Source organism: Otolemur garnettii, unplaced genomic scaffold, assembly GCF_000181295.1.
Source record: "Otolemur garnettii isolate 467f Iridium unplaced genomic scaffold, OtoGar3 scaffold00001, whole genome shotgun sequence".
NCBI lineage: Eukaryota > Metazoa > Chordata > Mammalia > Primates > Galagidae > Otolemur > Otolemur garnettii.
In genome coordinates, this window is record NW_003852396.1 from 53,975,824 (window position 1) to 53,999,279 (window position 23,456).

The following is a 23,456-nucleotide window of genomic DNA, read 5'->3' on the forward strand; positions in this document are numbered from 1 at the left end:
TATTTAAATTACAAAAATCGGTGACTGGGAAAGGTATAACAAATGTAGTCTCTGGAAATTACTTTTACTAAGGGATATTTAAAGCTCATATATTTAAAAATGTTTCTTTTATTGAGAACTCTGATCTGTGCTCTGTCATATTCCATTCCATTTGGAAAGCCTTGGCTTTGGGTCTTCACGAGATAATCTAGAGAGCCCTTAACTTTGAGTAAATAAAAATGGTTGGAAAGAGAATAATGTAAGATGCTCTGAGAAACAGGACCTACCTATACAGTACCTGTTAGATTAGGGAAATTCAATTAATATTTTGGTTTCCCCTTAGCTTTGGGATATTTCTAGTATGTTTTAATACAATGTTTATACTTCATAATTTTTATTCTTTCCATGGATACCTGTATTGTTACATGGTATTCCGAGTCACACTCTGTGTAGTTATACAGGTCAGGTAACTCAGGGGTTTTGAATCCAATCTGAAGTGTCATCTTCAAAGATTAATTTTCTGTCTTTGTTGTAATCCCAAGATACTCTGTTGTTCAGTGAGTTTCAGCTTCACTTCATAATGCACTCCAAATGTGGAAAACCATTGATTCCCCTTTAAAATAACTAAAATTATTATGGGAAAAATTCTCCTTGAAGGCAAAATGTCTGATAAATCATCTAGATCAATTCATTTTTGAGCCATCTTAAGAGAAAGAAGAAACGCAATTTTTCCATAATTGTACCTAATTTTAGCTAAATTAATACTCAGTTATCAGTATTAAAATGGCTTCATATTTGAGGACTCTTCCCAATAGGAAATCACGTGGTGCATGATTACACTTGATATTCATAGAATATGTATGTTTCGTTAGTCTAGAAGCAAATGTATAGGCAGAACTATCGCTAATTATTTGATTAAAAATTAAAATTCTCTTTGCACATTTTTTTCCTCAATAAAGTTAGAGATTGCTTTCAGTGGTGTTTAAATTTCAAATTCCCCTTTCTAAGAAATTTTGACTGCATTGACTTTTAAATGACTTATGTTTGTCTCCTTTGTAAGCAGAGACCTTACAGCAGTGGTTATCAAACTAGTGAATTCAGCATTAACCTGCATGGCTGGTTAAAAAAATAGATGACCGGCCTTCACCCCAGAGCTTCTGATGACCAAAAGTTGAGGCCTGAGGATTTGCATTTTTAATACATTCCCAGATGATGCTGTTGGTGCACATACCACATTTGAGAACCACTGTGTTAAATCTCCCTGCCACGTCTTCAGGGTATTCTACATTTTGAGAGTCCATCATGTGGCAGACTCTAGACTAAGTCTGGGTGTGCACTGATGAATGAAACAGGCAAAATCCCTATATGTGCAAAGCATGCAGGCCGGTGGAGGATTAGAAGGTGACTGAGCTGGTCTACACATAGATATCTATTTACAAATTATCATAAACGAGAGCAGGGTGTTAGAAGGGGTGCAACTTAGGTAATCAGGGAAGTCGTCTCTCAGGAGGTAGTAAGGGCAAAAACTAAAGGATGTGAAGGCATCAGAGGGAAGAGTGGGAGAAAGAGGCACTTGGGGCAGCAGATTTACTTCTGTGAGGACCCAGGGGAGGGAAACATCCTCATGTGTGTGAAAAACTCTGGGGCTGTGTGGCAGGAACACAGGGACCAAGCACCAGAGCAGCTGAGAGGGGAGGAGAGAGAGAACTGAGCAGGACCTATGCTGGAGAGTTTGCATGTTATTCTGCTTAAAGGATTTTGAACAAATCTCCATTTTTGTAAGAGGACTCTACCCCTGAGGGTGGGGGAACAATGGTATTAAAACAATCCAGCTGAAAGATGTGGCTAGTTGGCCAGGAGTGTTACAAGCGAGGTGAATCATGGAAAGCCCTTAGATGTCTAACCACAGAGGGGGCAGTTATTACAAATCGCATTGAGACTGATTACTTGGGGACTAGAAGATAGGTCAAGGAAGTGAATTAAAGCAGGCTAGAAGGCAAAATGATGCTTGGATTGTGTGCGTGCCTGTGTGTGTGTCTACATAGGAAAGAGAGAGAGAGAATGCATAATAGTAGTGAGGGTAGCGGTGAATGTTTTTGCTACCTTTATTTTGTTTTCTGTAGTAAAAGCAAATATTATTATGAAATTGCTAAATTTAAATATTTCATCGAGAAAACTGACTTTACAAAGACATTCACAAATTGAATTATTAATTGGTTGATTTACGTGTTTCTGTGCACACATGGGGACGTGCAAGGCACTACACAAGGTATAATGGATACAAAATTAACAAACCTCCCTTTCCTCAAAAAAATGTGCAGTTGGTTAGGGATAATACTAGCAGAGGCTTTGGAAGATAATTCACAAATTTTTGAATACATGAGAATTATCTTTTATATCACATAGCCTTCCAAGTACCAATGCTTCTATGATAACCAACAACTCGTTAGGTCTTAAATACACCATTTTCCATGCCCAGGCGCCTTTGTGCATGGAATTTCCTCTACCCAGGAATTCTCCCCACCTCCTTGATTCATTCACATATAACTTTGAATGAAGGATTTTGCTTTTTCTGGACAGTCCCCTTATCTTTGCTCTCACCGCACTGTCACCCACCTCTTACCCCTAAAGCACAAATCACACGAATTACAATTACTTGTCCTTCTCTCTCTCTCAGTCTCTCTGACTAAATTAACTCTGTCTCAGTGGAGGAGAACTATGGATTATTTTTCTTTGTAATTACATCAATACTGTGCTTAGAGGCTGACTCATAGCAGGAACTCAAGATAAAGTTGTTTAAGGAGTGAGCTACTGAAAGAGAACGTTAGGAAACAAGGCAATGTCAGGTGGATGGAGTTGTTAGTGAGGCCTTGGAGGGTAAAGGCGCACCATGGAAAACATAATGCAAGTCGAGTGGGGGAGGGGATGGGGAGGGAGATTGGTAAGCTCTCACTTAACAGGCACAGTGTAAGTGTATTTGGCACATGTCCTGGGTGACAGGCTCAACTACCATGTGGGCTCTGCCTAACAAACGCAAGCAATTTAACCTAGTTGTTTGCACTCTCAGATTATTTTGAATAAAAAAATAAGTGCAAAGGCACAGTTTATGGAAAGAGGGAAACCAGGCTTATCTTTAAAAATCGGTAAAATCTTTAGAGTAGTTTTGCTTCTAGGAATTTGTATTAATAAAAAAAAATGGGGAGATTAAGAGAGATGTGTGAACAAGGATATTCCATCATTATGAGTCAGAGCAAAGAAAAACTTAGTAAAACAAGCCAAAATATCCATTAATTGGAGATAAAGAATATAACCATAAAACTAGATAATGTTCTGGTACAGGGCTGTGGCATCACAGCTCACAGCAACTTCAAACTCTTGGGATTAAGCAATTCTTTTGCCTCAGCCTCCCAAGTAGCTGGGCCTACCGGCACCCTCCACAATGCCCATCTATTTCTCCTCTTTGTCATAGTCGTCATTGTTGTTTTGTAGGCCTGGCCAGGTTCAAACCCACCAGCCCTGGTGTCTGTGGCCAGTGTCCTAGCTGCTGAGGTACAAAAGTACCTTGGGACATGACTAGGGTGACCAGATTTTAACATTGGTAAAGTGGGACACCATGGTGGGGGGGGCGGGAGCAGGTCCTGACAACAATGCAAACTTTGATAAGCAGTCTCGATAATCACTTCTCAACAATTATTTGTTATTATTACAGATTAACATTATAAAATTAACAAAAATAATATAAAACTCCCGTCCTGTTCTCCTGTCTGTTCGTGCATTCTGTCCAAAAATTGGGACTTTTTTAAAATGCCGCAGGACACAGGACAAATTGTTAAAAAGCAGGACTGTCCCGCCAAAAGCAGGACGTCTGGTCACCGTAGACGTGGCCAACCTGCAACACTAATCCTCAGAGTGGGCTGATGGCATAACATAATAAAATATGAGAATATAAACTTGTGGTGTCCCCCATGCCTAGGAAACACCATATCAAGGACAGCGAGACCTAGTTCTGGGGTTCCCTGACACAGCAGATCTAGTCTTCATGAGCGACCTCAGCAAATCCTTTATGAAAAGTAAGAAAAAGTTGGAAGAGCCCCAGTATCATGTATTCTCCATTTCGTGTACAATTTATACTAAAATAAAATGAAAATAATCACTCTAACTAGAATAGCCTTTGTTTTCTGGCCTTTCCCAGGTGAAACCAGATGAATATAAACTCTATAAGGCAATACTGTATTGACATAGAGAGACGTGGTGGACTTTTCCTGCTGTTTCCCTCAGACATTGCTTCCATTGCTGGCCCTCTTTCCCTGCCCTAAGCAAGTCAAGCAGAATTTTCTGCCCCTTTGGCTAGAATGAGAGATCCAGTAATGGGCAAGTTTCTCAAGCTGAGCTCCACCCTATAAAGTTCCCCCAAAACCTATGTAGAGGAAAGATGCTTCCTCCCCACCGTAGGAAGAAAATTTTTTTAGAAAAGCAAAATATGCAGTAGGCCATAAACCTGGGACTGTTTCTGTATCTAGAATTCTTTTACAAGCAAACCAAAACTTGATTTGGAAGCATTTCTTATAACCAATTTGAAATAAAAAATAACAAAACAAAAAAACTTAGCCTTATTCTTAAATAGCCAATTGCTGATTAACTATATAACTAGAAATCTCTCATTATAGTAAACACAATTAAGCAAATGCTTACCTTTAGCCAGTCAGGTGATTTTTTTACTGTGCTCCCGTGTTGAGACTATGAAAGCTCCCTGTTCACGGGACAGGAGTTAGTTCTCTGAACCTCTCCCAGTTTTGACTATTGTTCAATTCCTGAATTGTTCTTTGCTCAAATAAACTTTGTTGAATTTATCTTGTCTAAATTTTTTAAGAACAGGAAAGGATGAAATTTTTAAAAGCAAACACAAGCAAGTAAAAGCAGAATTAAGAGATGGAGGATGGAGACGAGAAATAATAGGAGAGTGGGTGTCCCAGCAATTGCATTCGGATCTTCAGAACTATCAGTTCTTAAAACAAGTAGCTTGGGACATTTTAGGGATTGATAGATGAATAATTTTTATTATATGAACAAAAAAGTCCTTTTGCGCTTAGGAAGACACTATGGTTATTTGGTTCAAAATAGACTTCGGCCATTTGGAACTGAAAGAATCTAGATGATTTATAATGCATATACATGGGTTGCTGCTGAATAGGAACATTTTTAAAACAGTATGAACAAACTTCTGTGTATGTCTGTATTATATATTGTGTTATATAATTTATAAAATATATTCAGACATGCATACAGCTCAATCTATATTTGGGGGAATGGAGAGGAGAGAATGAGAGGAAAAAAACAACAACTCTGAACTTGAACTAGCAATTATCTCTGAAATGTTACTGCGAGCTGTGCTTTTATATTCTCTTTATTTTCTATCATACATTATTGAGAAAACAAAAGCATAAATCGGAAAAAAATAAAAGGGCATTGAAAACGTGATTGCCAATAGCTGAGAGAAGGGTTTGCACCAGTGGAGGGAAAGGATGAGCAAAGGTACAGTTTGCACTCGTTTATGTGGAGGCAGGGGCCAAAGCAAGAGACTCACTCTGTGTAGCACCCAGTGTGGAGACAAACAGGCTGGAGAGAGAGCACAGGAATGAGGACAGGAGGGATATATATAACAAGTCTTATTCAGGAGCCTCTGATGCCTCATACCCATAAACACGAACTTCAAACTTATAAAGCACTATCAACACGAGGCTGGATCACACAGTCAGCCAACTGAGCCGCTGCTGGGGGAGCTAGAATAATATTCAAACCAATTCGAGTATAGTACGCCAATTAACCTTGGCTTCTGTGTGTAATTTTTACACAAATGACAAAGGGACTTTTCAGTGGATGTAATGAACACTTCAGTTTGATTCTTTTTTTTATTATTCATTTCTTTTTCTTTTTTTTTATTAAATCATTGCTGTGTACATTAAAGGGTACAGTGTACTGGTTTTATACAATTGGAAATATTTTCATCAAAGTGGTTAACATAGCCTTCATGCCATTTTCTTAGTTATTGTGTTAAGACATTTATATTCCACATTTAGTAAGTTTCACATGTACCCTTGTAAGATGCACTGTGATTCTTAAGAACAGATAATGCCAGGCTTTTGTTTATGAAATACAAAGTTTCAGGCAGTACAAATAAAAATTTAAAATAATAAAGGTAATTCTAAAATTAATTGAGCAGAAATTATGTGCCAAACAGTATAAAATGCTTTACATGATAAACATAAGTAATATAGATGTTTTATCATCCTTTTATAAATATAAATCATTCAACATAACTTGATATCTTTAAGAACATTCTCCCTAGAATTAGGACACATGGATCTCAATCCTGGCACTGCCACTTACATCCTGTGTGACACTGGAAAACTGTTTAAATTTTCAGTGGCTCAGATTCCCTGTCTACAAAATCTGACGGTCTGGTGTTAGGTAATAATACTCACCTCACTGAGTATTTGGGAGGCAAGGAATCTGTGAATGAGTATACATTGAAAAACTTAGAATAGGGCAGTACCCGTAGCTCAGTAGGTAGGGTACTGGCCACATACACCAAGGCTGGTGGGTTCGAACCTGGCCCGAGACAGCTAAAATCAACAATGACAACTTCCAACAACATCAACAAAAATAGCCCAGTGTTGCAGTGGGTGCCTGTAGTTCTATCTACTTGGGAGGCTGGGGTAAGAGAACTGCTTAAGCCCAAGAGTTTGAAGTTGCTATGAGCTGTGACGCCCATGGCACTCTACCAAGGGTGACATAGTGAGACTCTGTCTCAAGAAAAACTTAGAATAATGCCACCATATAGTAATTGCAACATAGAGAAAATGTACTTATATTATTACAGATGAAGAAAACCAAGGATTTTAGAGGTTTAGTAATTGATCCAAGAACACAACAGTCATGCTGGCCTTACTCACAGGTTGTTTGATTGAGTGAAAATGAGAGTGGGCTTGAGGTGAAGGAAAGGAGCAGTCAGAGGAAGGAGCACACGAATGATCCGGGAGGAGAGCTGCACTGTGGGGTGGACCCTGGTGCTCGCTTTCCTCTGTGGTATAGATAGCAAATTCTGCTTTGTTCCCTGATCTCCAGAGGTGGGATGTTAGATAGGGGAATAAAGGAGATGATGAGTAGAGGGTCATCAATGGTGCGGGCTATATGTTTATAATCTAAAACAAAAGGATCTACAATGCCGAATACCAGAGAGCTGGCCTCTCCCTACGCCACTCAGTAAATGGTGCAGTGTGTGTGAAGAGGCGTTAGCCTGCCTAGCATGGACCCTGCTGATAAAGTTCCTCCTAAAGCAGCTGTTCTCAACCTGTGGGTCGCAACCCCTTTTAACAGTGAAAAGGCATCATGGCATTAGGAAGGTTGAGAACCACTGTCCTGAATTATTACATGGAGCTGAAAGATGGAGAATCGATTAAGGCATTGGAAAATAATGAACCATAGGGAATTGAGAAGGCAAAAAAGGAGAAGAATGTCTGTGAACAAAGTAAGGATCTATTCTTGCTCTGAGAAAGTTCTAAAAGGCAAGCAAAACCCAAGCTGGGAACAGAGATCAGCCTCCCTCATGTACTATTTCACACACGCTCAAGGCTCTCTGCCCGCTCAGTGTTTCTTGAATCACACTGAACAGGATGGAAATTATGCTGGTGATTAGTGGCGGATTTCATAGAATACTTTCAACTATGGCCTTTTAATTTAAATGTTCCCACTTAGAAGTAAGTCAAATACAGATATTTTTGTGTGCATCTTAGAAAACATCCTCCTTAGAAATTTTAGATATCTTTTTCAGATGATTTCCTATCTACATGTAAGGAAAAATTATATATGTATATGATTGAATTCTATTTGTCTTTATTTCATTATACTATCTGAAAGTATATTTAGCTTGTCTTTTTTAAAAATGTACTATCAATAAAGTAAATATTCTTTGGGGAATTTACTTATGTTATTTATTTATTTATTTTTGAGACAGAGTCTCTATTACTCACGTAGAATACAGTAGCATCATCATAGCTCACTATAATCTCAAACTCCTGGACGCAGGAGATCCTCCTTCCTCAGCCTTCCTAGAGAGGAGTAGCTGGACTACAGGTGTGTGCCACCATGCTGGGATAATTTATTCTGGTTTTGGTAGAGATGGAGTCTTCCTCTTGTTCAGGCTGGTCTTTAACTCCTGACCTCAAGCTATCCTCCCTCCTTGGCCTCCCAGAGTGCTAGGATTATAGGTATGAGGCACCATCTCCAGTCCTGGAATTTTATTTATTTTAAATAATTATAAGAGGAATTAAATAACGAGAAGTGTATATGTTTAGGCTTCCTAAGCAGAAGCTTCTGGACTGACATTATTTATCCCTGTTTTTATGTTTTCCTTTGGGATGGCACTTCTTTGAAAAGCAATGTTTTCAAAAACTCTGTTTACCAGAGTGCTCAAATCATTTATGTGTTTGTAGATGTAAATTTTCATTTTAGTTTTTCTAAGGTAAGCAGTTCTTCTTTTGGTAGCAAGAAGATATTCATGATACTGCCTTCAAGGGATTTTTTTCATCCTGATACAAGATCTTAAGAGTTTTGCAGAAACTATGAGCATTTTTGACACTGAATTAGAATATTTTCCTCAGTGAATGAAAAATAGTCATGTGTAAAACAAAAGAGACGTTGGGACAGGTATGGTGCTTACAGAAACTACAGCTGTGTAGACTCTGAAATTTTGACTCTGTCATCTTCATTTGATAGAGTCTTAAAGCATCAAGGCAGGCCACAGGAAGAGAGGCATTTAGTGGAAAAGAAGTAGTATGTACCAGTATCTATTACTATTTTAAAGAATCATCTGTGATGCTGCGTCTCCCCATCACCATTTTAATGCATTTGCTCTTGCTGTGCAGACACCAACATAATTTTCAAAGACCTTTTGGTGACTTATAATTTCTTGGCTTCCAAAGTCTCCAAGAAATTAGTCGCAACAATCTTTTAGCTCAAACACTGTTGCTTTCTCTCTCTCTCTTTCTCTCTTGTCCTCTCTTCCTCCCTCTCCCCTTCCTTGGAAATATGCACACCCTTTTTATTATGAACTCTTAACTCTGGATACCAAACCAGATTGCCAAGCACTTTTAACAAACTGACAAAATGCAAAGTTAAGGCTTTAGTGCTTTACAGCTCAATATTTAGGAGTTATAGCTGCATGATTCTGAGAGAGTGGAGTTCCAGTAAGTCAGGATAGAGACTACATATTAAGCCATTCTATCTCAAATAATAAAAGCAAGTTAAGTTCTTCAGGGAAACAAATGTAGAAAAAGGAAGCCAAGATCCCTGTGACTTCAGAACTAACAACAAATACGGCTCCCTCCTTCCAGCCATCTAGCCAGTGGCTACACCAACCACATGCCAACAACTTATTCTCTCCCCAAACCACATGTTCTTTCCAAATGCAATCCTTAAATTTGGCACGTTTTCCCATAATAAGGGACCAATGAAGGAAATGTTTACCAGGGACTGTAGCATTGCCACATTGAAAAACAAGGCTTGCTGACTCACCTGGAGAAGTGTTTTAATTGGCCTGTTGCTGAACGTGTTTGCCTGGACAGATCCTCCAAGTAGAAACTAAACAAAGAAGCAACGGACTCAAACAAGAGTTTAGAACAAATGGGCTTAACAGACATGTAAGTTGAGTGTTTTCTCATCAGCTCATGGATTAGTCCCCAAACTGATCATAATTCAGAACACCAAACAAGAATGGAAGTTAATATCTTCTATCATTTCAGTCATTCTTTATTGCTACACCATGGAAGTTCTTAAACACAGGAAACTACAAATCAATGTCAAAACTATAGCTCTTCAAAGTTGTTCATAAAGCTGGTTATTTATCCTATTTCAATTCCTCTGCTGTTGAATCATGCCTGGGAATCTGGACCTAGTGTGCAGAGGCTGTTATAAAATTCCTGTTTTATTGTTCCCTGCTCAGATTGTGTGTATATTCCCATGCATTTTCCCCTCACCTATGTCTCATAAGGGAATTATGGAAATGGTGCAGCAGTGGGGCTTTTTCCAATCAAGGCTATTTGTGAGGCTGGGCACTTAATGATATTAAGAGTCATATATAGGTTTCGAGAATGAGATATTCAATGTGTTTACTAACTTTGGGAAACTTTAGGAAACATTACTAACTTTCCTATCGAATCTGTCTGGCCTGTACACTCACCATATGACAGATAGTAGACAAAACACCACGTAAAGAGTTGTAACCAACAAAGACATGGCTTCTACTTTCACACAATTAAATGTGTATTTAAGAAATGGTCTTTAAAAACCATGAATTTTCAAGGCACCAGTGTGAAAGCAGCTGGGTCATAAATTTCTGAAAATTTAAAAGCAGCTTCTGAATGCTGGCAGAAGCTGCCTTTGAGAAAAAAATAATCCATGTAATAATTCCTGTAATTCATAATTCAACAATACCTTCAAGGAAAGGTATTCAGAAAATGGAAAGAGGGTGTGAGAGGGCTTCATTACCAAGAGGCCCCAAGAAGTCTTAGGAGTAAGGGAACAGCAATCTTGTCCCTGCCACTTCATGTCACTTTGGTAGTATTAAGATAGCCATAAGAAAATTTGTTTGTTTTTTTTTTTTGGCAGAGGCTGGGCTTGAACCCACCACCCCCTGTATGTGGGGCTGGCGCCCTACTCCTTGAACCACAGGCAACCCCAGAAAATTTGTTTTTTAACACAATTTACTGACATTCTCCTTGTCCCTGAACAGGAAACAGTTGAATTTTCTGCCCAGAACCCTCCTTCCATTTCCTTCAAAACAGCACTGGACTTAATGCAGCCCTATAAGTTATGATTTTCTGAAGTTTTCTTAAAAATACAAAAACTTAAAGGCAAACATTCAATTCCACATACATCATTTATTAAATAGTAACTTTATGCGAAGGATACTTAATTTGTTTAAGTACAATTCAGCAGCCTTTCTGCACACTATATGTAACTTCTTAAACCTGCGCCAATCACAATAAGGACAAGGACTCTTCTGTGTTCCAGAGTTTCCCACTCTAAAATGGACAAGAAAAAATTATACTGATTATGGGCCACTGGCCATGGAATAGGAATAGCTTAGTTATCTGGAATTCAAATGGTGCTTGATACAATTAGCTCCTCCTGGAAGCATTCGAATGAATGAGACTAAAAGTTCCTGTCTTATTAGCATTAGCAAGCTGAGCTATATGTTCTGCTCTATGTCAATTATTCTGTTTCACTTCCAAATGAGTGTTGAGAGATGCTTAAACAGTTATGGTACGATCTGATCTTATTTTTCTTATTTTTTTTTAAATTTGCACACACCTTATCTTGTGGATCGTTCTACTTATATAGCGTCTGATTGGTAAAACTTAACTATTCAGTAAAGCTACCTTGGTCCAGCACCAGTTTCCATGGTAGCCCCCTGTATTTAACTTCTATAATGACAGTCTCTTCTGTTTTTTTTTTAATTATGTTTTTATTTTTACAAATACATGTGATTATTAGGTTTCCACCTTTTGCCTTCACAGAATTAAAAAAGGCTAAAAATTTACCAACGATAACAATGTTTAAGATAAGGACTAGAAACAAAAACTTCGCAAAGAATGAATGAAGATAAATACGTTCAGAAAAGAAATCAGACCATTGCTGCAACAAAGTATTAAGCAATAATGATAATAGTAATGCAAAGAAAGTAGACAAGAAAGGCAGCATCTTCTTTAAACTTAGTTTAAAATGTTTATTATATGCCAGAAAGTCATTTGTCATTTAATACCTGCCACTTACTTTATTAAAATTATTTTCTTTTGCGTATATGTGGTGGTCATCCTGTTCTCCACCCAAAGTATCACTGTTTAATAGTTACAGCAGTAACGATAGTGCTTTAACTGTCTACTAATAGGTTTGAGGTGTATCAGTTCATTTATCCTCATGACTGAATTTGTGAGGCCATTTCTGTGATGTTCACTGCTTTTTACCCTCTCCTAAAATGGTAAATAAGATAGAAGAACACTAAATCAATAGTTTTTATTGAGTACCGAATTCTATATGATAGGGAATATGTGTCCTACTTCATGAGTGAAAAAACTAATGAAGACAAAGTTTAGGAACATTCAAGTCCACATAGCTAGTTAAGAAGCAGAACCAGAATTCAAATCCTAGCCTCTCTACTTCCAAAGAATAAACTTTTAATACGAGGCTTCTATGGTTCCCATATGATGGAAAGAGCTAAGGTTTGAAAGGCAGGCACAATTCTCAGCACATAAGTGTTTCAAAACTCTGTGTTAGCACTTGTTTTTGTCTTTCATTTGCCTTTTGGTTCTCTATTTCCAGTAACTAGAACGAGTTCTGGGACTGAATAGACATACAACATGAGTAAAAGAGATTTGTTGAATGACAGATGCCTTATTATTTCTTTAACAGGTAGCACAATGTGGTTCCTGAGCACACTAGATTTCTGTGTGTGTGTGTGTGAGAGAGATTGTTTTTTAAGTTAATGAAATTTACACTTCTGAATTTTAATAATCAGGCTTTTATGATATGTTACTTGTGTCCATCCTTGTACGTATATGGACACATTTTGCTACTGTCCACACAGAAGCATACTGCAAAGGACTGCACACACTCTCGGGGGCAATATTGGCTAAGAGATAAGCAGTGTTTTAATGACCTTCCAGATCCGTCACGGAGTTACAGCCCTCTGTTTCTCTTCTGACACAGAAGTGCCTTATCAGAGATTCACGTTAGTCTATGAGCAGCAGAAAGCCAGTTTCTCTGGCTTCCAAACTAAGGTTCTGCCCAATCTTACCTTCTGATATTTATTTTTATTTTTTAAGAGATGAATTACCTATGGCTTTTTAATAGTTTCAAAATACTGTGGTCATTAAATAGAGACACAGAGTTTACATTCCATGAAAGGCACGTGCTACTCCAGCTCTGGAGAAGAGATAGTAGCACCAGTCTTTATTTTATTTTTTATTTTTTTGTAGTTTTTGGCTGGGGCTGGGTTTGAACCCACCACCTCCAGCATATGGGGCCGGTGCCCTACTCCTTTGAGCTACAGGTACTGCCCTTTATATTGTTTTAATTTTTTTTAAATTTCAAATTAATATGAGGGTACAGATTTTTAGGTTACATTGTTCTCACTTCCAGAGTACAGTTTAATTTGTAGAAGAGCCCCTCACCCAGGGGGCATGCTAGGCACCCTTACAATGGATTCATCAGTGAGATCTGGCCTCATGCCATCCCTCCTTCTACCAGTCGTCCTCCCCCCATGCTGCCCATTGTCCTCCCCCCCACACGTCCCTCTACCCCCATACTAGACTTTATTCATGTTCTATGGTTCTTATGAGCGCGTCTTCGAGTTTTTGGCCATGGAAAATAGTAAATAAACCCAGAATAGGTTTAATTTAAGCTAAGGTATTTAGTGGCTTGATATGTTTGCCAAAGCATAATTTTCAAAATAATTTTTAAGGTGCACAATAACAACTGAAAAATGTTAACAGAATATTATTTTAATGTATGTTAGGTAAGCGATAATCAACATCTGTTATTTTTTAGACTAATATTTTGGCAATGTCTTTTTTAATGAAAAAAGAAAAAGTACAGGCCAGGCGTGGTGGCTCACACTTATACTCCTAGCACTTTGGGAAGCAGAAGTCGGTGGATCTGAGCTTAGGAGCTCAGCCTAATATATATATATATATATATATATCTTATAGATATATATCTATATCTATATCTATAAGATATATAATATAAGATATATTATATATCTATATATATAGATAGATAGATAGATATAGAAAGAGAGAGAGAGAGAAACTAGCCCAACATTGTGGTGAGCTCCTGTTGTCCCAGCTATTTGGGAGACTAAGGCAAGAGGATTGCCCTTGAGTTTAAGGAGCTCAAGAGTTTAAGGTTGCTGTGAACTAGGATGCCTCAGCACTCTACCCAGGGCACAGAGTGAGAATCTGTTTCAAAAAATAAAATAAAAATAAATAAAAAGTGAAATATAAAAAATATCCAAGTGGTGGTCTGCAGTTTTAAAAATCACGTATACATGTTATATACATACAGCTAAGAAGTCCGGCACTCTCACTAGTTTTTATGTACAGCAGCCACCATCTTTACAATTTTGTAGAGAAGTACATGGCCTTGTTAGCAACATTTTATAAATACACATGATTAAACCTTAATTATTGGTGCACAGTAGCATGGGATAGGGAATCGATGTGAGTATTCATCTTTGGTGTCTCAACTACAAGTCATGCTCTTCTCAAAAATATTAAAGAAATATGAATGCTTCCACTTGCCTCCACTAATGCCCATTTTTCTTAAAAATTCACAGGGTTTCACCATTACTTCAGCTATGGTGCTTCTAAAATGCTTAGAGGGTTTTATGTGAGTTATTTAACTTCTCTCTGCCAAGACTTGCCAGGGGAGCTTTGCTTACAGAGGCAGCTACTTCCTGAATTAGAGGGATTGTAAGAGATTGTCTGACCCAGAGGTTCTGAGCCTGGTATCCATGAACCTCTAAGGGACCTCTCACAAGGGCTCCAAGGGCCCTATGAACCCCTGAAATTTTATACATAATTATTTGAATACGTAGGTGTGTTTTTCTAGAAATACTACCTGTAACTAAAGACTGGTTAAGATCCAGTGGTTTTATTCTGACCTGTCCTGATGCAAGATAGGAAACTTACATACCAACATCAAAAAAGTCTACACAAGTAGAAATAGCAAGGACCATAATATTAAATTATTCTCATAGGTTTAACTATTTTATCTTTATCTCTTTATAAATATCTAAATTTTAAAAGCAAGAATAAGTCTGGTGCTAGAATGAGCTCTGCTCCTGGAAAAGTAGGCATGAATATTTTATGATATATTTTCAATGCCAACTTTCCAAAGATTCAAACATGACTTAATTCGTTTGTACTCTTTTTTTTTTTTTTTGAGCCTCACTCCATTGCCACTGATAGAGTACTGTGCTGTCACAGCTCACAGCAACCTCAAACTCGTGGGCTTAAGAGATTCTCTTGCCTCAGCCTCCCATCATTTGTACTCTTGAGTATATTATTGTTAAACATGATAAGTTCATCTGCTTATGATATTAGTAAATATCTTCCTCTTCTGGAGTCTAAAAAATTTTTGTCTTATTGATAGAGCTTTTAAAAGAAAGGAAAGGGGAACATAGGACTACTAGGTCATGAAAAGTGATTTTCTGCAAACGTAAAGAATACAACCTAAGGCTTAGCTTTTCTGCAGAAGCCAATACTTTTCTCAACAGATAAAATTCATCTTGTCGTGAAGGTCATTTCATTCTCCACCTTCTCTAAGTACACAATTAATAGTAAATACCTGATAGTTTGGGAAAAGTTTGCTTTGGAACATATGTGAATTTTCCTACTTTCCATGTGCAGAGTCAAGGGCACTGGTGATGAAACGTACTGAGCAGTTATTCAGTGCCAGAAACTTTGATCCCTTCATCTGGAGGTTTGCCATTTCGAATGAAATATTCAATCGAAACAGGAGTCTTTGGCTGAGATAATATTCTGGGGCCATTCCTATGTTTCAGAGATCTTATCTTTGTTCCATATTTTGACTTGACATTTTGATTTTGCAATTTACTAACAAGCAAATAATTAAAACTGCCCTTGTAAAATTTGACCTCTCTGGTTGAGTTTCTACTTCTTTTCAGGCACCTGCCTGCTTTTCATCTGTTATGAATCCAGAGCCAAATGAAGAGGGAGTATCTTAATATTTCGAGCACACTTACTACTGAGTTGTCCTAAAAATATCCTGTTCAAACTGGGCTGTCTGACTCACTCCCCATTGTACCCCTGGCACTTAGCACATAGAAATGAACTAATAAGAAAGTCTCCGTTTGCACGATTTGCAAATGTCCTTGGAGATAAAAAGTGACCCAAGTGCTCAGATATGCTACTTAATTCCTGATTTCTGCTTTGTCTTGAACTCAACCTCATGATTCCTCTTTATCTTGTGTACTCTTCAATGTTTCTTAAATTTTTGATTTGCTTAATTTTTGTTTTCTGGGGAACAAGTTAATCCACATAGCCACTAATAGAAGTATAGTTGTTTCTTAGGAATATTTTCATGGGAACTGTGAGGTTATCAATGTTTTAAGTGAGTTTTCTAAATATATGTTGGAAATCAGGTGCCCCTATATAATAAATACTCTTGTTTTATTTTCTTTCGGGACCTCCTCAAGGGCAAATGTGGCATTCATGATAGCAGGCAATGCTTTGACATCATGTTTTCGATTTTTTCAAACTTCCTCCGAAGTTTCACTCCTGAAATTCCTTTGTGATAATGACATTTGATTTTACTCTGCATTTAAAATTTGATCTTTCAGCAGGCAAATTTTCATTCCCAAACTCTTAGTAAATTCTTCAATATATTTTATTTGCATTTCCAATCTGATTACTAGTGGAAGGGTAGAATAATGCAGGCTGAGTTAAGGAGTGAGTCATCTAGAGCTGTCTTGCCTGTGGCCATCGTGGGACTTGACCGTATTCAAAACTAAACCCATGTGCTCTAAGATGGTCATTTGCTGCTAAGGATGCTCTTTGATTTTTTTTTTCTTTTAGCCAGGGCTGGGTTTGAACCTGCTACTCTTGGCATATGGGTCTGGCGCCCTACTCCTTGAGCCATAGGTGCCGCCCTAAGGATGCTCTTTAGACCCCGTGGGATCCTTTCTGAATCACCAGTGACCACACTTCCAGTTTAATATCTCTGATGAATACATTTCATCATATTTCAAGTTTTTTTAAATACTGATGTAGGTACAAATGTAGTTGACCAAAGAGAATACACTATTAAAACTGAAGCTTACTGTTTAAAAATATTTAGTTATAATAACAATTTTAGCAAATATACCATTTTGTTTCAGGGACCATTCAACTCACTGAACTGTAGTAATGCAAGATTGTTATTGTCCCTGTTATGTGGTACTGGTCAGAAAACTGATGCTTAAGTTACAAGTAAAATTTTAACAACTAAACAAACATATAATCCCATTATTATTTATTCAAATGAGGTCATAGGTCATACTGAACTCTTAAATCACGGTTATTTCACACATATAAAAACCATATTATTAGATTATATTAAACCATAACAACCTATTTCCAACATGGAGCTTTACTGGATTTGAATTGCTTGTTATATGTTTTAGAATAAATTATTACAGATAAAATTGAGACTCCCGTATGACAACACTCCTGATTCTTTTCTTCGTTTGTCTCAACAGAAAAACCTCTATTCTGATTTTGGTCATTCACTTTCCTAAGAATTTGTATTTTACTACATCAAACATATCTTTTTTGTAATTTAATCTTAAAAAAGATTTAAAAAAGTATCTTTTTTTGTAATTTACTACATCAAACATATTAAACAACATTTAGCATTATTTTATATGGTTTTAAACCCTGAAGAAATATAAAATTTACATTGATTTTTATAAAGTTAAACAGCACCTCTTTGACACAGGAAGCAGATTCCTTAGTGCCACCATATTCTACTATATGACCACAAAACAGTGGCTTTAAATAATTGATGATGATTTATTTTTTTTCACTTTCAGTTGATAAGCTGTTTGTTCCAGCATTTTGCTAGTTCAGATAATGTAGTGATACTCCTTTTGTTAAATGCCTGTTTTTGTCATATGATATTTTTTGGATTATTGGATTATTTGCCTTTTCTTAATTGATTTTGAGGAGTTATTCATACAGCCTGAAGACTAATGCTTTGTTTGCTGTAATCATGAAAAATATCTTCCGGTTATAGCTTATCTTTCCACGACCTTTATGATATCGCTTAAAGGTGCAAAGCTTTTATTTGAATATAATTACATTTATCAGGCCTTCTCTTTTAATGACTTGTACCGGTGCTTTTAGTTTTTTGTTAAAAACTCACCAGCAAAACTCATCTACAAACATTATTTTAAAAATCTTAAGTTTTATTCTAGAAGTTTTTAAATCTTCCTTTTTTATTTAAGTCTTTAATCCTTTGGTTTCTTGCCCCTCCCTTTTGTAAGTTGTCAAAGGTCTATTTATTTCCATAAAATTAACTGGTTTTCTTCAAGCCACTAATCAAGTAGTCCACTATATCCATGAAAACTCCCTGGATTTGTAAATCTGCCTCAGTTATATTTATGTTGGTCTCTTTCTGGGATCTGGGTTCTGTTTCTATTTCAACATTGTTCCATTTCTATTTCGACATTGCCTATTTCTGCATGAATACCATATGCCCTGTTTAAGAAATATTTACCTACTCTGAATTCTCATGTTCGCTTCTGGCAGCTGTATTTTTGTGCACTTCACAACCAACTGTTTATCTGCACTTGATTTTTTTGCAGCTTGATTACAATACAACGTACATATCATACAAATCATCGCCCATTTAAAGTGCACGATTTGATGTTTTTAGTCTATTCATAGCATTGTGCAAGGATCACCACAATCTAATTTTAGGAAATTTTGTTTTGCGCAAAAGAAACCCTGTACCTGGCAGCAGTTTTCTCCACTTTACCCACTGTTCTCTCAGGACTAGGAAGTGATAATTCTCCTCTCTCTAGCTATATATATTTGCCTAAGGCTGAATTTTATATAAATGGAATCACATAGAGTTTTTTGTGACTGGCTTCTTCCATTTAGCATAGCATTTTCAAGGTTGATACATGTAGCATAGGTCAATATTTCATTCCTCTTTATCAGCAAATACTATTTCATTGAATGATATATGTACCACATTTTGCTTTTGTATTAAGCTGATGGACTTTGGACTTTTCTCCTCTTTCTTACTATGGTGAATTATGCAGTTATGAATACTTGTGTGCAAGTTTTTGTATGAATGCCTACTTTTGTTTTCCTTGGGTCGATTCCTGGGGAGGGAAACTGATGATATTATAACTTAATGTTTAGTATTCTGAGCAGTGTCCAAGCTGTTTTCAAAGATGCTGCACCATTTTACTTCCCGTCAGTAATTTGTGAGGGCTCAAATTTCTCTACATCTTTGCCAATACTTATTTTTTGTCTATCAGATTATAGCCATCATAGTAGAGGAGAAATGGCATCTCACTGTGGATTCAATTTGCATTTCCCTAATGACTTTCTTTGCCAAGAATCTTTGAACATACTTGTTGGGCATTTGTATATCTTCTTTGGAGAAATAGCTATTCAAATTTTTCATCCTTTTTTGTTGGTTTATTTGTGTTTTTATTGTTGAGTTGTGAGAATTCTTTATATATGGAAACAAGTTCTTCTTATGGAAACAAGTTCTTCATCAGATATATACTTTTAAAATATTTTTTTCATTGTATGGTTTACATATTTCATTTTCATGAGAGTATACATTGCATCACAAAAGAATGGGTTTTTTCTCTGTAATAAGAAAAGTCTATGATGAGAGCTATGGAGAGGAAATGTTTGTAACTCTCTAGTAAATTTTAATTACATACCAAAGCCTTTAGACTTTTCTCTAATTAATATGAGAGTTTAAAGCTAGAACTAGGTAAAACATGGCATCAGACTAACAGTGTCCAGACTGCTATCACCTAATTTAACATTAAACACTGTCTTAAAAGGATACAGCAGGTCAAAAACAAATGAAACCACAAGAAACTAATGAAAATCATTTCCAGTATTTGTGAGTCCATGGGATAGATAGTATTAAGAAACATAAGCCTAGAACACAGGCACTTGGCCTTATGAGCTTGAGTCCACCTGAGAGTCATGCAAATTATGGAGGAGAATTGGACCAACCTTAGCCATTGTCTGCCATTAACACTGGGCTTCAGGATTCATGCACCAAGCAAAGTAAAAGCTCACTGCTCTCCTCACAAGAGCAGTGTTCTGAGCAGGCCAGAGTTTCCTCTGCCCTGCCCCACCTGTGCCCGTCACCCTCTGAAATGCAATCCCAACTAGATGATTTAAAATATATGAGAAGATAGGCGTAGCTCATATACAGATACTCTGTGAGTCCTCGAACCAATTCTCCACAAATACTGAGAGACAATTATATTCCAATAAAACTTCTGTGAAAGTGGTGTCTCTCTCCCCCTCTAAATATCTTATGGTACTCACCCTTCTTGCGGTATGAGATGATAAAATGCCTATGTGATGAGATGCAGTGAAGTGAATTTTGTAAGCATTATGATTCAGCCTGAGGCTACTACTGATCTTCTGATGATAAATTGGGAGGATTATCTCATTCAGATGATCCCAGTTTAAAGCTTATGAGTTATTTATCTCTGGAATTTTCCATTTACTGCAAGAAATGAAACCAGAAAGTAAAACCATGTCTAAGGAGGTGGGGGGGTGTCTACTGTATTTACAAACATCATTAAAATAGTGGAAGATCTGAGCACAGACAGACATTAGGGATTTAAATACATAGAAATGTGAAAAGTCTTGTTAATTAGAAAATGAATCCTTAAAAAGGCATCAGTAACCATAAAAATGTAAATTAAAATCCTAATAAATTAACACTATGCATCCTTTCACCCAAATGGCTAAAAAATAATAATTTTTTAAATAAGACTGAAAAATATTATAAGGCACAAGGAACTAAAATGCTACTGACAAGGTTATAAATCGATTGAGAATATTAGCTGGCATAATATAAAAAAGTTGGAAATAAGCATTCCTTGTGAATCACATACATAAAGACATACCAATGCATCCTTCAGGATAAACCCAGGAATGTTTATTATAGTTTTGCTTGTAATCGCCAAGACTGGAAATAGCTCAGATGTCCAGCAATAGTAGGAAGCATAAATAAGTTTTATTGTTTTGATAGAATAGAATAGTAAATAATGATGAAAAAGGAACTACAACTATGTGAAAATTAGACATGGATTTTGTGCCAAATAATATTGCATGAAAGAAACCAGACATGAAAGATTGTTCATTGTGTGTTCGCCTTTGTATAAAGTTTGAAACAGAACTAAAATTTAGTGCTTAAGGATACATGTTTTGGTGATTAAAAACTAAAAAGATACATAAGAATGGCAGTGCCTGTGGCTCAGGGAGTAGGGCGCTGGCCCCATATGCCAAGGGTGGTAGGTTCGAGCCCGGCCCTGGCCAAACTGCAACAATAAGAAAAAAATTAATAAATTAAACAAAAAACAAAAACCAGATACCTAAGAATGTAGTACTGCAAAAGACAGGATGATCATCACTTTGTGGGCAGCACGGCAAGCACCCTAACTGAGAAAGTGGCTAGAATGGACCCTTCTTTAGGGGTTGGCATGTTTAATCACTTGGATCCTAAGTCCTTTCACTGAGAGACTTTTGGCCTTTACCCTGGACTAAATGAGTTATGAGTAGTGTTAAGACTTGGTGGATACTTTTTAATAGACTGGAGATGGCTGGTATACTATAAAGTGAAATGCATTGGAAAATGTGCATTTTACTTCACTTTCTCCCAGTCCTTGTTTAGATCAGCACGGAGATGCTTGGAGGCAGGGAGTCACAGGGATAGAGCAAAGAGGCAAGCCACGACTCCTGCAGTTCTACTACAGTTCTGTGATTCTTCATCTTAGCTCGCTACAATTCGATCTGTTGTACATATTGGGTGGGAGATAATGAGAAACCGCTACACAACTTTTCTTGGCCTTATAATCTTGAGATCAGCCCTCCCTGAATACACAGAACTGTAGTTACTCTTCCTTCCTTCTTTCCACAAATACTTATCGATGCCTACTATGTGTCCAGTCATGGGTTAGATGTTTGAAATATTCTGTGAACAAAACACTGAACATATTCTTCATAAAATTTATATTCTAATAGGATAAGAATGTCAGTAAACACAAAGTAATTAAAAATTATATTTGTGCTATATGACATGTTATAAATTAGCAGATCATGAGTATAAATAAATTGGGGAAGTGGGATCGAATTGGAGAGTCTTGAGCAGCAGAGTTACATGATCTGTTCTGTAATGTCCAGGATCCCTCAGATAACTGAACCATCGTGTTGAGAACAGACGGTGGAGGAGAAAATGTGGAAGCAGAGAGATAAGCCAGGCTATTGCGAGTAATCTATTTGAGAGATGATACACTTTAGATGAGCCTGGTAGTAAAAATGTGTCATAAAGTGGTCAATTTCTAAATATATTTTGGAAGATTCTCTTGATCATTTGAGTGTGAGACAGATGAGAGAAGAAACAAAAATTGCTCAAGACTTTTAGGCATAGCAATTAAAGGGGTAGAGTTGCAATTCACCAGAATAAAGAAGTTGTTCAAACCTTCTGCTTGGAGAAGATAGGAAAATTCATTTTGGACAGTTCACTCGGAGATGCCCATTAGACATGCATGTGAAGAATCCAATAAGGCAGTTGGGCATACAAGGCCGAGAGCCTTAATTACGTAATAGTCAATGGTTATTTACAAAACATTTTCCAATACTGTGTCGGAAAACATCCAACACATTTTTGTTGTTGTTGTTGTTGTTGTTGCATCTGTTTCCCTCTCCCCTGGAGGAAAAATGCAGACACAGCTTTCTTACAGGAGAAATCCTGTCATTTAGCTTATGAGCAATGTGAAGAACAAAGTCAAGAAAGAGGAGAAGCCCGTCATCTTCTGATGCTGAGGAAGGGCCAGCAGGCAGATGCATTGTGCAATGCAAAATGAAAACAAATCAACGAGAGAGTTTGCAGCAGAAGAAATGAGAAAGGTGGAAGGAGAGGACCCATTTTCCACTGGGAGATGTGCAAGAGGGAGCCTGGACTGCATCCTGGAGACTGCGTCATACCTTACTCAAAGAAATTATAAACAAAAACACTTTTATTATTTCTTGTAAACATAGATTTCTTCTAGTTTCGTAGCTTAGGTTTAAGTCTGTTATCCATCACGGATTAATTATGGTGTTGGGTGTGAGAAGCAGAACCTGTTTCAGTCTTTTACGTGTGGCGATCCAGTTTTCCCAGCACCATTTATCAAACAGTGATCCTTTATCCTGGGGTATACTTTTGTCTGCTTTGTCAAAGATCAGATGTGAATAAGTGGGTGGTTTCATATCTGGCCTCTGTTCTGATCCGTAAGTCTGTGGCTGTGTTTTCATGCCAGTAGTACGCTGTTTGGATTACTTTAACCCTGTAGTGTAGCTTACAGTTTGGTAAGGTGATGAAAGTGATGCCTCCATCCTCATTCTTCTTAGATAAGACATCTTTGGCTATCCAGTGTCTTGTATGATTCTACATGAGCATAGAAGTGTTTCTACTAGGGCTACAAAAAAAATGACATTGGTATTTTAATAGGGATTCTGTTGAATCTATAAATCACTTTGGGTAGTAGAGCCATTTTGACAATGTTGATTCTGCCCATCCATGAGCATGTGGTTTTCCATCTGTCTATATCTTCTGTGATTTCTCTTCTCTGTGATTTGTAACTGTCCCTATAGAGGCCT

The 23,456-nt window shown here is 37.1% G+C and overlaps 1 protein-coding gene across 1 annotated transcript in view; it reads left to right on the forward strand.

Moving 5' to 3' along the window:
* The window catches only part of ANO3 (anoctamin 3), a 413,466-nt gene that overhangs the window by 259,063 nt on the left and 130,947 nt on the right, over positions 1-23,456 (forward strand). The window lies entirely within an intron of this gene.